The sequence below is a fragment of the Sinohyriopsis cumingii genome, chromosome 1 (assembly GCF_028554795.1).
Source record: "Sinohyriopsis cumingii isolate HCF-2022 chromosome 1, ASM2855479v2, whole genome shotgun sequence".
In the NCBI taxonomy this organism is placed as follows: Eukaryota; Metazoa; Mollusca; class Bivalvia; order Unionida; family Unionidae; genus Sinohyriopsis; species Sinohyriopsis cumingii.
In genome coordinates, this window is record NC_142961.1 from 134,185,503 (window position 1) to 134,201,020 (window position 15,518).

The 15,518-nt window shown below is 41.2% G+C and overlaps 1 protein-coding gene across 4 annotated transcripts in view; it reads right to left on the minus strand.

Moving 5' to 3' along the window:
* The window catches only part of LOC149807888 (protein phosphatase EYA1-like), a 365,190-nt gene extending 364,021 nt beyond the window's left edge, over positions 1–1,169 (minus strand). For all 4 annotated transcript variants that reach the window (XM_089971692.1, XM_089971683.1, XM_089971677.1 and 1 more), the window contains exon 1: positions 836–1,169. The gene's annotated coding sequence lies outside the window, so the exon portion shown is untranslated. The remainder of the gene's footprint in view (positions 1–835) is intronic.
* Positions 1,170–15,518: the final 14,349 nt, after the last annotated feature.

Sequence of the window (15,518 nt, forward strand, 5' to 3'; positions counted from 1 at the left end):
GCAAAGTACATCCAAATTCTGTCTTCTTGTAATCATTTTTGAAGCAAATCATTGGCTTTGTTGTTCCATCTATAGCAATTCAGAAGAATTTGTCAAAGGTTTGTGTAATTCTTAAACTTGGTGATTTCATTAAAGCACAAAATTTAACTGAATTCAAATGATTCCAGGAGTTTATAATTTTTTTAACATAGCGAGAGTATCCAAAACTGCATAACTCACTATTTGATTGCATTTCCAGCATAACTATGTTTATAAAAAAAAGATGACCATATTGCAAGTAAACAGCAAGAAAACAATACAAATTATGAAAATATCTTTACAGTTCTGATATACCTTTCAAAAGTCAACGTATTTTTACAATGAACGAAGTTTTAATACTTAAATAAAATACCTTTCTCACTTTCGCTCAAACTTTGTGCTCGGTCATATTTTAGGAATTACAGCATGCTTTCAAGTTCTATATAGGATTTAAATTTTCCTTACGGATGCACTAAGGATTTGGCCTAATCTAAAAATAACCTAATCCCTTCATGACACTAATCAAGTCGCTCTTTACTGCAGCAAAATTAAAGTTTGAACATAAACTGAAATCAGTAAATGCTTTAGCGAAATGAAGCATAACAAAAAGAAGAAACCAGTATCTTGGTGCGGGCGAAAAATTCACATCTGCATGAGTTGCTGCGGTTATGGCACGGAGTGTGACTTTTGTTTTGAACCATAGCCTAAGGCTCAGGCTAAGGAAGAAGAAAAAAAAAACGCCATTGAAATAAAATTAAAACTTGGACACAATTTTGTCGTACGACAACTATAACTCATCGTATCAAAATTAACTTACCTTTGCCTCAGGAAGTCCACCTGTTTGGGGATTTCTCCAAATTAGCTTTTCATTAGGTCGAACTACAATCTGTCAAACTTGGCAACTTAGTACGGGGACCTCTCATGCGTTTCAGACCAAAACAAATCAGCGCGATTCTGCACGTGGTCTAGTGTTGGATAACAGATGTTTGTCAACATATAAATGTATGCCTTGAGAGATAAATAGCTTCGATTCAGTGCTGCGAATATATCAGAAATAGGAACATGTATATCCTTTAAATATATCCTTGTGTTTACCCAAAGTCGGCTCGCAACTTATATTTGGCACTCGCCATTCGCACTCCTGCACTGCCTGCAGCATCATGGGAAATTCACGAGGCTCACGGTGGGGTGTGTAAAAAAAGGTGCAGCTGTATCCTTTTAATTGTTTCCTTCACTTGATTAATATTATTTTTAAGTTAAGGAAAGTAGATATTCATGGGCGCGTTCCATACTTTATTGGCTTTTTAAACATTATTTTGCACTTTCCGAATTTGCATAAATTGTATATTGTATTTGTATTTGTTGAGAATGTTCAAATTGATTAAGTGAAACGGTTAGAATCTAAAGTGCTTTCATAGTACATCGCTTCCAAAAGAACATATTTGGGGGGAAAATTGTAGCAACAAAACATTTTAATGATTATAAAAAGCAGCATTGTTGAACAACATTATATGATCAAAAATTATAATAAATCAAAGAACTTAATTGAACGATATAATATGATTAGAGTATATCAAAACAAACAGCCTGATCGAACAACAAAATATTATCAAGACTAACAAATCAAACATCTCATGATATAGATACAATAACAAAAGGAACCGTCTCCTCGTAGTGTCTCCTACGTCTAGATAAAAGTAATCTAGACCGGATTGTATAAATCTCCCTTAAAAAATGCTGGAATAAAGTCAACCATTATTTCGAATACTTATTCAATAGTATTTTATGACTTTGATTCTCGGTGTCTCTACTTGTATTCTGTACAATTTTAGGCTCGTACAATTTACGTTGTATTGTTGTTCCATCAGTATTTGCGATTTTTGCTTTCCTTTTCTGCTGCTGAAATTATATAAATTAATTTAACAACATCAAAGAAGTCATTTCTTGCCTTTTATTTTTTTCTACAGTCATGCAACTGACCATTAAAAGAACTTTAATAAATGGAGAAAAGAGTCTAATGTACGGAAATTTGCTTCCCTGATCATAGTCTGTGGACGTGTTTGGGGACTGACCCACTTGTTATGTGGTACTTTAGTTTGGTTATAGTTATCTGGACATAGAACACAATTTTACTACATGTTCTCTACATTTGTTTCTCAGTACTGACCTTTCCGCTGTGCGACAATCAATGCAAATCATATGTTAATCTAAAATACCTTCAAAGATGACTTCACGGCGAAGTTCTTGTCAAATGTTGACCTGCTCTTTTTTGAGATGCTGGACTGTCAACATAGCAGCATGTAAACAGAACACAGATTTCACTTCTGGATCATCACCGAGGCCTTATTACTCATTGTGCACTGTTGCCGAAATACACACAGACAACAACACACTGAGCTCATATTATCAAGAATAAACAGTTATCTTTAAATCCCTACCAAAAATGCATAAATAAAACTCTTCTGTCACCACAAAAATGTGCTAAAAATAGACTAGAACTACATTCGTGGGTACTGAACTGGAAGTATTAATTGTGACCTGATTCCATCTAGCAGATGATCGACCACGGTATTATTGCTCTGATCGAGTAAACAATAAAAATAAGATCTTAAATTAATGGATGGAATAACAGAGATCTGAGAAGAGATATAGAACAGAATAACACAAGACCATGTATTAAAATTATAACAATTTAATCAGTTACATAAACAAATTAATTTGAATATGACATATGAATGATACACTTTCTCTTAAAAATAGAATTACGTAATTTATACGAAGTACAATTAACCGTTCTGTTATACCAATAAAACAAATTTCATCATATAATCGAGTGAATGTTGGAACTCATTGCTCAGCTCAGCATGCCAACATAACCCGATAGCTTCCGGTCCATCCAAAATCAACGTTGGTGACAGGTCAGAGCCGCTGTATTCCTTTTCTTTTTTTCACCTTCTATCTCTCCAGCCTCTTCTGGGCATAATTCGCAGCTTGGCTGTCTCCTCGCCTGTCCCAATGCCTGGTGTACATAAGATGCTATTTTTTTTTTCTCTGTGTGCTTTCTCGAGACTCTCTTTTTCAATTTTGCTGAATCTCTCTTCTATGTGTTCCTCACTTCCAGGCACCTGTCCTTTGGACAATTTGTAACGAGAAATACTTGTAATTTCCTGGAGCCATGTTTCTACTTCCACAGAAAACTTGGACCGTTGTTCGTCTGGGAAGCACACCCTTCGTTGCTAGGCCAATCAGGATTAACTTTCCCGAACCGCCAAAAGTTTAAAACGGCCATCGAAGTCAGAATGATTCTGTATAGTCAGCCTTTACTAATACTATTCTTTACAAAAAATAACCGCACTTAGATTCCCCTCAGCGATGGCGCAATAATCATTTTCCAACATACATGCCGTTACAGGATGCATTTCTTCACAATTGTAAAGTAGTGTAGACTCATCTACGTGCGACAATATAGACTAGAACAGTACGCGCGTGTTTTAAATATTCCGGATGATACTCTGCTTATTCGTTGCTCATTATGCAAACACAACAAAAAGTTTGCCATTTTATATTTTTTAAACTTTCTCTTTACATACAAATTATGTTTCGATACGTTTAGCAGTTTCAGCACAAATCATAATATTATTTGTGATCACCTTAAGGTCGTATTTAACTCGAAATAAACGTTATTTCCTGTAGCATATATTTTGCGCTTGATTATTTCTCGTTTTACATAAACAATTTTTTCCAACATTTTACCTGGCTTTTTTAGATAGTCCCCCAAAAGTGGACAGGAGCTGCAGTGACGCTGAGATTAGCACGCTAGATGTATTACAGTCCACATTTGTGGTCCTATCCTTAAAGATGAGTCATATGTCAATAATTTAAGGTTTAATTGTGGCGGTGGGCATGTTTTTTTATATTTTTTATTTTGTTTTGTTTCTATTTTATAAGTAGTATAGTGGGGCGATTTGGGGACAATCCAGTCAAAAAGGCAGTGGGCCTGTTTAGGGACCAGATTTATAGGGTGAATGGAAAAGCAAGTCAAAAAGTTCGTGGGCCTGTATGAGGACAATGGGACTTAACATTAATATAGGGACAATAGGAATGGAACAGGTGAGGTGACGTCACGGTACTGAAGATTGCTAACAGTAGTGAATAGGGATACTCTACGTACAATGGGAATTAGCATTACAGACCCCATTGGGACAATCTACGTACAATGGAAATTTAACATGGCGAAAAAACGTGGGTCAATCTACGTACAAGGGGAATTTAACATGGGAATAAATCGTGGGTCAATCTACGTACAAGGGGAATTTAACATGGGAATAAATCGTGGGTCAGTCTACGTACAAGGGGAATTTAACATGGGATTTTTTTTTTTTTAAAAAAGGGTAGGCAATTGAAAGGCTATCTCTTTTCGAGAAATATGGCTGGCCCTGAAAAGGGCCTTTGGTTTTTCTTCTTCTTCTTCTTCAGCTTCCAATTTCTTCTTTTTCTCCACCAACTTCTTATTTTCTCTCCTACACTCTTTCTCTTCTTTTCTTTCTTTTTTTTCTCCTCCTCTTCTTTCTTCTTCTCTTCCTCCTCTTCCTTCTTCCTCTTCTCATTTTCTTCTTCTTTTTCAATTTTTTCGTTCCATTTGCGTATTCTTATCCTTTCCTCTTCATCCTCCTTCTCCTCCTTTATCTCTTTCATAACGCCACTTATCTTGTCCTTTACCTTTCTCAAGTTATTAATTTCCATCCATTAATTTACACGATGGGTACTATAGGAATAGTGGTCTTCAACCAGTCTTATTAACATCTGTTCCATCATTCCTAAATTGTCTAAAACCTCTTGCAATGTTTGCATCTTGTCAATTTGGTTAGAAGCCATCTTCTTTGTAGAATGGTTTGAACAACGAATACTGTGGGTTCTTATAGTGAAAGCGCGGACGTGAAGGAAAACATCCCCCAAAACATAAAATTGATCTTACCTAGATCATGACCCAACAACGCGCGGACGTGAAGGAAAACATCCCCCTACTTTCTCATTTCATATAATAAAACCAAAACTATACTCTCCACATACGCTAAGAAACAATAAAGAAACTACTATTCACACAAACCTACGTTAACAGTTTCAAACACAAACACAACACACAAACACATACACTTCCACTATCAATAAAGAGTTAGTGTTTATATTCACACTACTCTACCTACACACATTGGCAAATGGATCGTTACTTCTTTTCTAGAGTATTGGGGTAGCCCTGAAAAGGGCTGTTTGTTTTTAACTTCAGAGACCCTCGTTAATGGTGGCACCTTCCGGGTCTGGCACCACAGACACAACGTCTACTCCAATCATTGGTCCAATTGACTGAAGTTGTTGGAAGAGCTGACGGGGGGTGAGTGGCTTCACTATCCCACTCCTCCGTTTGCGGAATAGTGAACACTTCTTCTTCTTCCCTTTGTCTTCTTTGTCTTCTATTCCTCATTCGAGGATGAACAATTGGTCTCCTTACCTCTTGTTGTAGTTGTAACTGTGGTGCAGTCATTGCCTGTGGAGGTTCCATCACCCAGGGCTTCACCTCACATTTCTCTATCATGAACACGTGAGGCCTTATCCCTCTCTTTTTTTTTCTTCCTCTTCTTTCAGTTTTCTTTCTTCTTCCTCTTGTTCTATTCTGGCTTCTTCCACAAGGGCCTCTGCAGCCAGCTCATTCAGGAGGCGTCTGGCATACTCCAGACGCATCTGAAGTTCTATCAATTTACTCAGTCTGCTGCTCATTCTACTCCTTTTTACTGTTGAACAATCAACAAGGGTAGCTAAACTGTCCAGCGAGTTTCAATTTATACTGAAAGCGCGGACGTGAAGGAAAACATCCCCCTAAAAAACATAAAATTGATCTTACCTAGATCATGACCCAACAACGCGCGGACCTAAAAGAAACACTCACTCACTTTTTATGCTACCCATCACTATTTTAAAATTTTTTATAAATCACTTCAATAGACTATTTACATACCCAAAGCAATCCAATCTAACCCCAAATATACACCTCAAACACCAAAAAAAGACATTATTTTAATCTACTATTCACACAAACTTACGTAAACTCTTACAAACACAAACACACAAACACATACACTCTCACTATCAATAAAGAGTTAGTGTTTATATTCACACTACTCTACCTACACACACTGGCAAATCGATGGTTATTTCTTTTCTAGAGTATTGGGTAGCCCTTAAAAGGGCTGGTTTTTTTTTGTTTGCTATGGCATTCTTTTTTTAGTTTCTAAGAATGCGATGTCCTCTGATTATAGACTTTCTGGCAATAAGTCTGCTTCTTCGGAAAGAGAAGAAGAACTCTTTGGTGTCGATACGGCAATCGACAAAGCCTCTGTCAGGTTCAGGTTGCTGCTGCTGTTGTTGTTGTTGCTGTTGCTGTTGCTGCTGTCTCTGAAGTCTGTACTTCTCTGTCCATTCTTCTTTCTCCCTGTTCATTTCTTCTCTGAAGAGCTCTTCTATCAGGTCTTCAGTGACTTTTAACATTCTCACATTCTCTATTTCTTCTGGCTTCGGTATCAGACTGTGTCTGACCCTATGCAAATTCACGTAGGCTTCGTTGAGCTTAGCTAGTTTGGAGCACATCTTCTTAGGAGGATGAGTCGACAATGGATGGTTAGACTGGAAACAACCCCGGTTCTTAAAGTCAAAGCGCGGACGTGAAGGAAAACATCCCCCACACGGTTTTCGAGCCGCAACGTTCAGTGAGTGTCATGAGAGGGATAGTAAGAAATGAAAGAGCATCAATCCAACATTCTTTATAGCTAAACAAAAGACAAAGGCATTTTTTTCAAAACACAACATTTTTTATTCAAAAATCACTTAACACTAAACAACAACTCTAACATTTTTAACAATAATCCAACACTATAACATCAAACAATTTTTTCAAAACATCAAACATTTTTCTTCAAATACAATCTACTTTAAACAGGGCTGACAACGTAGTGAATTAAATTGTGATTTCCACTGTTGGAAATCATTAGGCCATTGATGGATACTACGTTTCCTAGCTTGAGACAAAAGATAAGCATAATGGTCACAAAACCATCGATCTACTTTCACATCATTTCTAGAAGAAGAACGAGGATCAAAATGAGTCACTAAATGTTCTAAGGAATAGCCCAGACTGCGATGATGCTGTCCACACACCAAGGAATCTGTGCCTTGTAATTTCACATTATTGAATCGGGTGGTCTGAGCATTTCTTTTCATAAAGTCGATGATATCGTCTTCCAAAGGGGGCAATCCATACGAATCGAAATATTCCACACATCCTTCTTGAGGAAAGTAGACGGCTACCCAGTGGGTTCCTGGGAGATGACTGTCGTCCGTGTTGATCACGTAAGCTTGATGGTCTTGAGGTTTGCGATGAGGGAGTTCATCTTTAGCACAGACAACAGGATTCCAAGAAGCCGTATACGAACTGTGGTTCAAAAGGTAATAAAGTTCCCAGGTATCCATTTGTGTTGTTTTTTTCTTCTTTACAGGTAATAATACGTCGTCAATTCGATCCCGACTTTTTGCTTGAAAATGTCTGACAAATAACCGTTTCTTCGTTTCGTCTCCTCACTCCTCTGATTCAGGAGAGTTTCGATACGATGGATCTCTTGAGTGGTTAATGGTGGACAAGAATGTTCACGCAAGTCTTTATACCACTGATGCAACACGTCTTTGTCCGAGATGAGACTCCAAGCATCGTCCAGATACTCGTCCAATTTTTCTTCTTGACTCAGCATCAGGCATTTATCGTGTTGAATTTGACTGGGATGATCGTTTTGACATCCATAGCAATTTTTCTTGACCAATTCTGTTATTTTTTCAGCCAAGTGTTTGGCAAAACAGGAGACTAAATGGGCTTCTTGTTCTGGCCATCTCGACTTCATCATGATCACTTCTTCTTCTTCTTCTTCTTCCACAGTCTCCTTACATTTCATGTCCAAAGTTTCTCCACTAGGTAAAGAGGGATAACAGTCTTCCATGGCTTTCTAGTAATCTAGAATGACTTCTCTCAAACTATTGATTTCTATCGTATTATCAAATTCGGCATACAGGATGACGTTCACCGTTACATCAGGGTCTCGGTTTGCAAACTGAATTTCCACACGAATTTGGCCAGATTTTATAGGGTGGAAATGTCCCTCGTCGCTGCCTTGGTCTGGAGTGAAATCGAAAGCCCACAAAGCATAACCTCCTGCGTAATCCTCGTACGTAATGCCGTGACTGGTGTTGGTTCCTAACTGGCCGGTGGCTTCGTACAGGGACAAGTACGATCTCAAGTAATTCTTCTTCTCAAAGTCAGGTTCGAAAGGTCGGGTACACAAGGTCTTGCCATCGTGACTGACTTCGATCTTGGACACACCAAAGTGTTGAAAGTGGAAAGGATTTTTACCCAAAACTCCGTTGAAGGCATCATTCTCGACGATACCAAGGATTAAACGTTTGGGTAGCTGTCCTTGGAACAGATGATCTTCGATCATGGATCGCTGTCCCTTGGGAATGGTGAACGTTTTCACTTCCACGCGTCGTATGGGATACTTGGCTGTCGTTCTGCTCAACGTCTGACTGATGTCGTTTCCCACTTTAGGTAACACTTCCACACGGCGTACGTAGAGCCTGGCTTCCTCGATGACAGTTTTGCAAACAGTAGTACCTATCAAATGGAAAGCGGCACTGCTACGATTCAGTCTCAGGCTAACATTCACCCCGTTTAGCAAATATTTCTCTTGCAACCACATGTCCAGATGTAAACGATCCATCAGTTCTAAACTTTGTCCATTTTTGATTTTGTTTCGTCTTTCCTCATAGCCGTCATTGTCAGTTGCGTCAAACTTGCCCGCTTCGTCAGGTTCCCACACCACACAAGCATTGAGATGAGTATTCCTAGCGTCTATTCCGTACGTCAAGAGATTTTCCAGGTACGCTCGATAAGGGTAAGTATCCATGCTGCTGCTGACCAGTTTGTTGTTCAAGTACAAGTCCACACCGCTAAACAAGGAATGCAAGAAATTGTTGACGGGAGCTATTACCTCATCGCCATCTAGGGTCGAATTGTCCTCATCGACAACTTTGACTTTCAAGTACAAGTAACTGCTATTCAGATCGATGTAATCTTCGGGCTGTCCTTTGATTTCAAACTCGATGGGAGCTGAGGCTGTCAATGAGGAGACGGGGTGAAATTCCACCCATTGGGATTCTTGCATCGTCATCATGGTGGGGGGCATGGCAAACAGATCCAGTTCCGTCTTGGAACAAGCGCAAGACTCTCGGTGCATCATTTTTTTCTCTGTGTTTCAATAATCGAAAACGTCTAAGTCTCGAACGGTTCTTCTTTTCTTGGCCTTTCTAGCTTGAAGTCTGGTGAAAGGGTGTTTTCTTCGTCGTCTCTTTCTGCCTTGTCCTTGCTGAATGCCTGATTCGGTAGCGTGCAGGGCATTTATAGGTGTGTCTCGTCGGCCCAAAATGTCTTTGCCCGTTTGCAGCAAGACATTTTTGCCTGCCCTCATGAAAGCTTCTTTAGGGCTTTGTTTGTCGATGATGACATTTTGGAGAAATTCTTTGCTTTGTGTCAGTGCCGCATCTTTCAAGGCGTGCAATCCGCGTGTCACCATCGGTTTCAACACCGGGGCCACCGAACGAAAGGCCGATTTTAACATATCTCCTAAACCGTGTCCTCGCTGTCGAGCAACCCCTCGGTACACTGGATACATGACTTACTTACGAGTCGTGAGAGAACCGTTTTCGAAAATGGAGTTTCACCGTGACTTTTCCTTTGGTGAATGGAATATTTTGTCCCAAATCTCCTTTTATAGTAATGTTGACCGTGTCCAAATACGACTTGCTGACAGGCAAATAGTGAGGATGAACAAATTCGCGGTGGACGTGGTAAGTGTTTCCACCTTCCTCGTCAGCGTTCATGGCAGAATCCACTTTGAAAGGAATGACACGCAATAACGGTACGGAGGTGTGTCCCACCACGTTGTACTCCACCACATCGTAGTACACAAACATCAAATTCAGTCCTTGGTTCAGTTCTACCGGGGCACGAAATAACTTGCTAAAAGACTCGTTGTCGTAAACGATGGGTAATTCGTTTTTCTTCATCATGGCCATTCTCATGTCCATGTCTCCGCCCAACATGTCAAACAATTCAGGACAAAATAAAATGGACAGGATTTTACTCCCGTCAAATTTCATCAAGAAGCGACGAGCTGTTTTGTGGTATTCCATGGTGACACTCTTTTTGGCACTTTCGAAAGCTTTCAGAAACACGACATTAAACCTGGAGGTAATGGTGCTGACCAAATGTTGACCACTAAAATAATAGCCTGGGGGAATGAACAAGTGATAGGTGGTGTACTTTTGATTTTGTGTACGGGTTTTCTTGTCATATTTGCCATGGGTATCCAAGTACTGTTGCATTTGCTCGTCATAAACTTCCACATCAAAAACATTTTGATTGGGAAGGACATTGAGGACTTGGGTCGGGTGAATTATTGCCACTAAAGCCACTTCCCAATGGGCTTCGTGATCTATGGGGATGGCTTGAGGTAATTTGGCCGTGTAACAGCACAACGTGTTGTGGGGAAACACCTCCATGGAACTGTCACTGGGTAAGGTTAAGTAAAATTGGTTTTGGTGACTCATAATTCCAGAGTTCTGTGGCTGTCCGAGGGGTTATTACTGGACGTCAGAGGCGTGTCTCCACCAAAAATGGGGTTCTGGTTGTGGTTGGAGTGGTGACTGGCACTGGCACTGGACACAAGGTTCCCGTGGTTTCCGTTCGAGGAGAATTTCAGGGAGGGATTGGGAAGCAGGTAACCGATGCAACTGCTCAATAAAATGGTCCACAATTGTTTGTCTCCTTGTTGCAAACTCAAATTGGCAATGGCTGCCCCGATGACACAATACACCAGGAAGATTTGGCAGAAAAAGACGATTTGCGTTTTAGGCACACGTTCTCCACACCACACCCACAAAGGATGTTTTTGTAAATCTTGCACAGAAGAACTAGGTGAAGGAGAAGTGGTCGACGTAGCTGCGTCTGTGTGAAAAGGCATGATGGTCACTTCTTTTTATAGTCGATGACTTGCGAAGCGTCGATCCAAGAATCAAAACTGGGTGGATATCCTTTCCAACGTACTTTGACTTCTTTGACACGTCGTTTGCCCACTTTACGGGTTCTGCGTTCGAGAATGCTTTCGATGTCGTACACGTCGTCTTCTTTTTTGGTGACACGTTGTAATTCGGGCAAATAAAACGTTCCTTTGAGCACTTCTCCGTTCATGTCTTCCAATTTATAGACGGCAGGATGACGGCCATGCACTCGTCCAGTGACGCGAAACAGTTCGGTCGTCCAGTTAGGTAAGTAACCTTTGTCGAAAGTGCGTTTGGTTTTGCCAATGCGTACCCAATCTCCTACGGCCAACATTCCACTTTTCTTGGGGACAGCCCTCGTCGGGGACGTACCAAACAGACGCTCAAACACCAACACTTCGTTGTCGGGAGTCACGTCTTGCGGGGCACGTCCGATGCTTCGATGGTAAGATTGGTTGTACGCTTGCACCAGGTGCGGTAAGATGTCGATGTACTTCAGAGTGTGGTGATGCGTAAAATATTTCCACATGCGTTCTTTCAAAGTGCGTTGAAAACGTTCCACGATGCTGGCTTTGGTTTCGGGATTCTCGGTGGTAAAAATATGAATGTCACGTTTCTTTAATTCTTTTTGGAAAGCTTGGTTCAGAAATTCGGTGCCTTTGTCCGTTTGCCATCGAAGAGGGTGACGACCGCTTTGTTTCAGCACTCGTTGCAGGGCTCGCACTAACTCGCTGCTGGATTTGGAAGTCAAGGGCACGACCCAGGCAAATTTGGAAAAGACGTCGATGACACAAAACAAATATTTGTAGCCACGATTGTAGCTGGCCAAATGAGAGACATCGGCTAAATCGGCTTGCCATTGATGATCGATGCCTTCCACTCGGGTGCGACTTCTGGCAAACTTGCGTCGAATGGGTTTGTGCAAAGTGTAGGTAGCTTGTTCTTGTAACCATCGTTGCACTTGAGGTAAACGGAGACTTTTCAGTCGAGTTTTGGCAGCACGATACAATTTTTGAACTCCTGCGTAACCTGCAGGATGCGAGGGATCGTAGTAAATGCTGGCTAATACTTTTTCCATTTTTTATTTTTTGTGTTGGTTGGTGTGTTAATAAGGCACCCACTCTTGGAAGAGGCTACTCTTTTTCTCTTGGGGTATTTTCTTTGATTGCAATGCTTTGCGTGTGCGACCGGCAATAGGTGTTGAAGAGGAGGAGGAGGATGTCTGAGCGGGGGATATCGGTTCTTGTTTCACTTCTGTCTTCACTTTCTTTTTCTCTTCTGATGAAGAAGGGGTGGCCATCATCTTTTTAATCCATCCAATTCTGGAGGTAGGTGGTGTTGTTAACTTGCGTACTTTTTCTGGTGGAGTTCGAAACCCTTCTTCTTCTTCTTTTCCTTTTTCTGTCTTGGTCACTGGTAGTGGTGGGACTGGTACTGGTACTGGTGATGGTGCTGGACTTTTCATCAAGGTCTTAAAATCTTTCAAAGTGGGTAGAGCTGTTTCGTCTAAAGCTTTCTGGTGAAAGAGTTGCAGTCGTTGCAAGAGTTGACCGTACTTTTGCGATTTTTCTGTTTCGGACAAATCTTGGCGATCCATCAAAGACTGTAATTCGTGTTGTAACTGGGACATCTCGCTCAAATTGGGATTGGGAGGTAAATGCGGGGTGCGTTGTTCTTGCCACCGATGGTATTCCATCCATCGTTTGTAAGGCACTAAAGCTAGTTTTCGTCCTTCCATGGGGTTGTCAGGGGTCGATTCTGAGATCTTGGGACTTCCGAGGGCCTTTTTATCTTGCTCCCACCAGACCTCCCAACATGGTTCCCAAGACTCCTTTCAGTATGGGGCCTAACAAGAGAGGCAAAATGCCTCCACGTTGGACTAACATCTTCTTCTTTTGACGAATGGGAATTTTCTTTCGAACCATTTGGCGAAGAACGTGACGATGTTTGCTTAAGCATTGTTTCTGGTGTTTGGACAAAGGGATCGTGCCTTTCAAAACGTTCAAACAACATTCACACACGGTATCGATGACCTCTTTGGAGGCTGATTGAATGAGTTTTTTTCGTAGAGGTGAAGAAGCTTTGGACAGGACAGATAACATGTCCCCATGTTTGACTAAACGTGGTGGTAGTCCTTTCCTTTTCTTTCCTTGGGGTTTTCTGGAGGGTGACATCTTTGAGTCTTCAGGAGCACCAAAAAAATCACTGATACCCCCGACTTGGTCACACACCTTTTTTATCCTGGAACGCGTCGCCACTGATTGTCTTTACGTCGTATCAGTTTGAGGACAGGCATGACACGTCGTGCAGGGGTACGCAACGGCCTAAATCGAGCCAGTTCTTGCTTGGACAAATCCAGTAAACTTTGTAACATGCCCGATCTTTCATGGACTTTGATTTTGGGAGAAGGTACTTTGTGAGCAGCAGCCACTGCCACTAAATTGGAGGGTCCTGCTACTGGGGAAGTATTTTTTGGGGTCATCAACGGAGAAGTTCTTGGTGTGATCAACGTCTCCAAGTACTCTTCAGTTCCTGGTGTCATCAACGGAGAAGTGGATAAACGTGAGGCTGCCGGAGACACAGTCACCGACGTGGTAGGTCGTGGTTTGCGAGTGTAAGGTTGCGTCCTGGCCGAAGTGTGTAACAAGATAACTGGGTGGGATATTTCGGATTAACAACAGAACACGTTTTGACGACACAGATATATGGTTTAATGTGGCGATTTATATGAGTAGTGGATTATGAAGATGTGTGCGTATTTATAATCCAAATATTGGATCTATTTAACAAAAAACGCACAGTTTCAAAGATGGAAAAAATATACAAATACATTTAGTTCAGTAACCCTAAAATTCAGGATAAATGATTTCACAAATGATTCAATAATGGAAAGATGAATATAGTTCACTCAAATAGTAAACGATGCAAGTCTTTACACATAGTAAAAAAATGTATTCGCTCAGGTAGCGAAATTATGTCACTAAACAAGAACGGATATACAATCTATCCTTCCAGTCCTGAATAATACACTGGGTCTTACTAACCCAAAATTAGCATACAGCTAAAAATACATGTGTGGAGATGCACTCCGTCACCCGTGCACCATATCCGCTCCACAGCTCCTCCGAATCAATTTCACAATTAATATAGACTCCGGACCCTCGGAATACTATGATCACTTGAAATATCAGACCCTCCGGACACTTGAAATATTAGACCCTCCGGACCCCCTGGTCCTTTGACGGCTCTACAGCTGGGTCACCTTAGCCACTCTTGACATTCCGGACGCTAGACATTAGACGCTCCGGCACCTTAAACGCTCCGGACACAGGGACGTTTCTACACTCTGACAACACCGGACACCCCGGATATTCCTACCATCAAAAACTCAGTCCAACAGCTGGAGTTGTGCGAATCCTTTTAGCAGGCTGCTTGCTGACAAAACCATTAGTATTGTAAAGGTCCTTTACATGTAGTAACGTATTTATACCTTTAGAATTTTCGTTATTCCTTATCGAAGGCACCTTGCACGTGTGGCACAGGACGAATCGTACTCACGATTTCGAAATACATAGACCATATTATAATCACCCTCGGGCATCGTTGTACAGAGAAAAAACCAAACCCGAGTACATGTATTTAATTAACAACATTTACACCATTCCGTGACAAAGTGCCTCTCTTGCGACTAGTTTTCTTCTGTGGACTTTTCTTTTTCTGGGGACTTTTTCTCTGTTTCTTTTTCTGGGGGCTTCTTTTCTTTTTCCGGGGTGGTGTCTGGCAAGAGGAGGGTCCCGCCACTGGAGAAGTTCTCCCTGGGGACTTGGTCTTTTTCTTCTTCTTGGGGCTTCGTTGGACTTTTTTCTTGGAGATAACTTTGGGGGCATTAGGATCCCATCTTAAGAGTGAGCGAATGATGACGCCTCCTAGAGTACCTCTCCCTCCAGGTTTCAAAATGATTTGTTTTTTGGTTTGAGTGTCGATGCGGGGATCGGCCAGTTGGACCAAAGCGACTTTGTTTCGATCGAAAAAGCGTTTGGTTTGATGAGGAATCTGAATGATTCCTTGGAGTAATTGACGTGCCGTCACCGTGAACCATCGTAAGACTTCTTTGAGACTAGCTTCTAAGACACGAGCTCGTGTTTGTGGATTTTTTTCTCGACTGATGCCATACAAGGCACGAATCAATTTGACGGGAAGATGCGACTGAAGGGACGTCATGTTCACACTGTGTGAGACAGACGAAAAGGGCCTGAGGTTTTTATAGATTTTTTATGGGGAGTGAAATGAAGTCGAGGACGGAGACGTGTACAGGACAGTCCCTCCGTCTTGGCACCAGTGGTGAAACA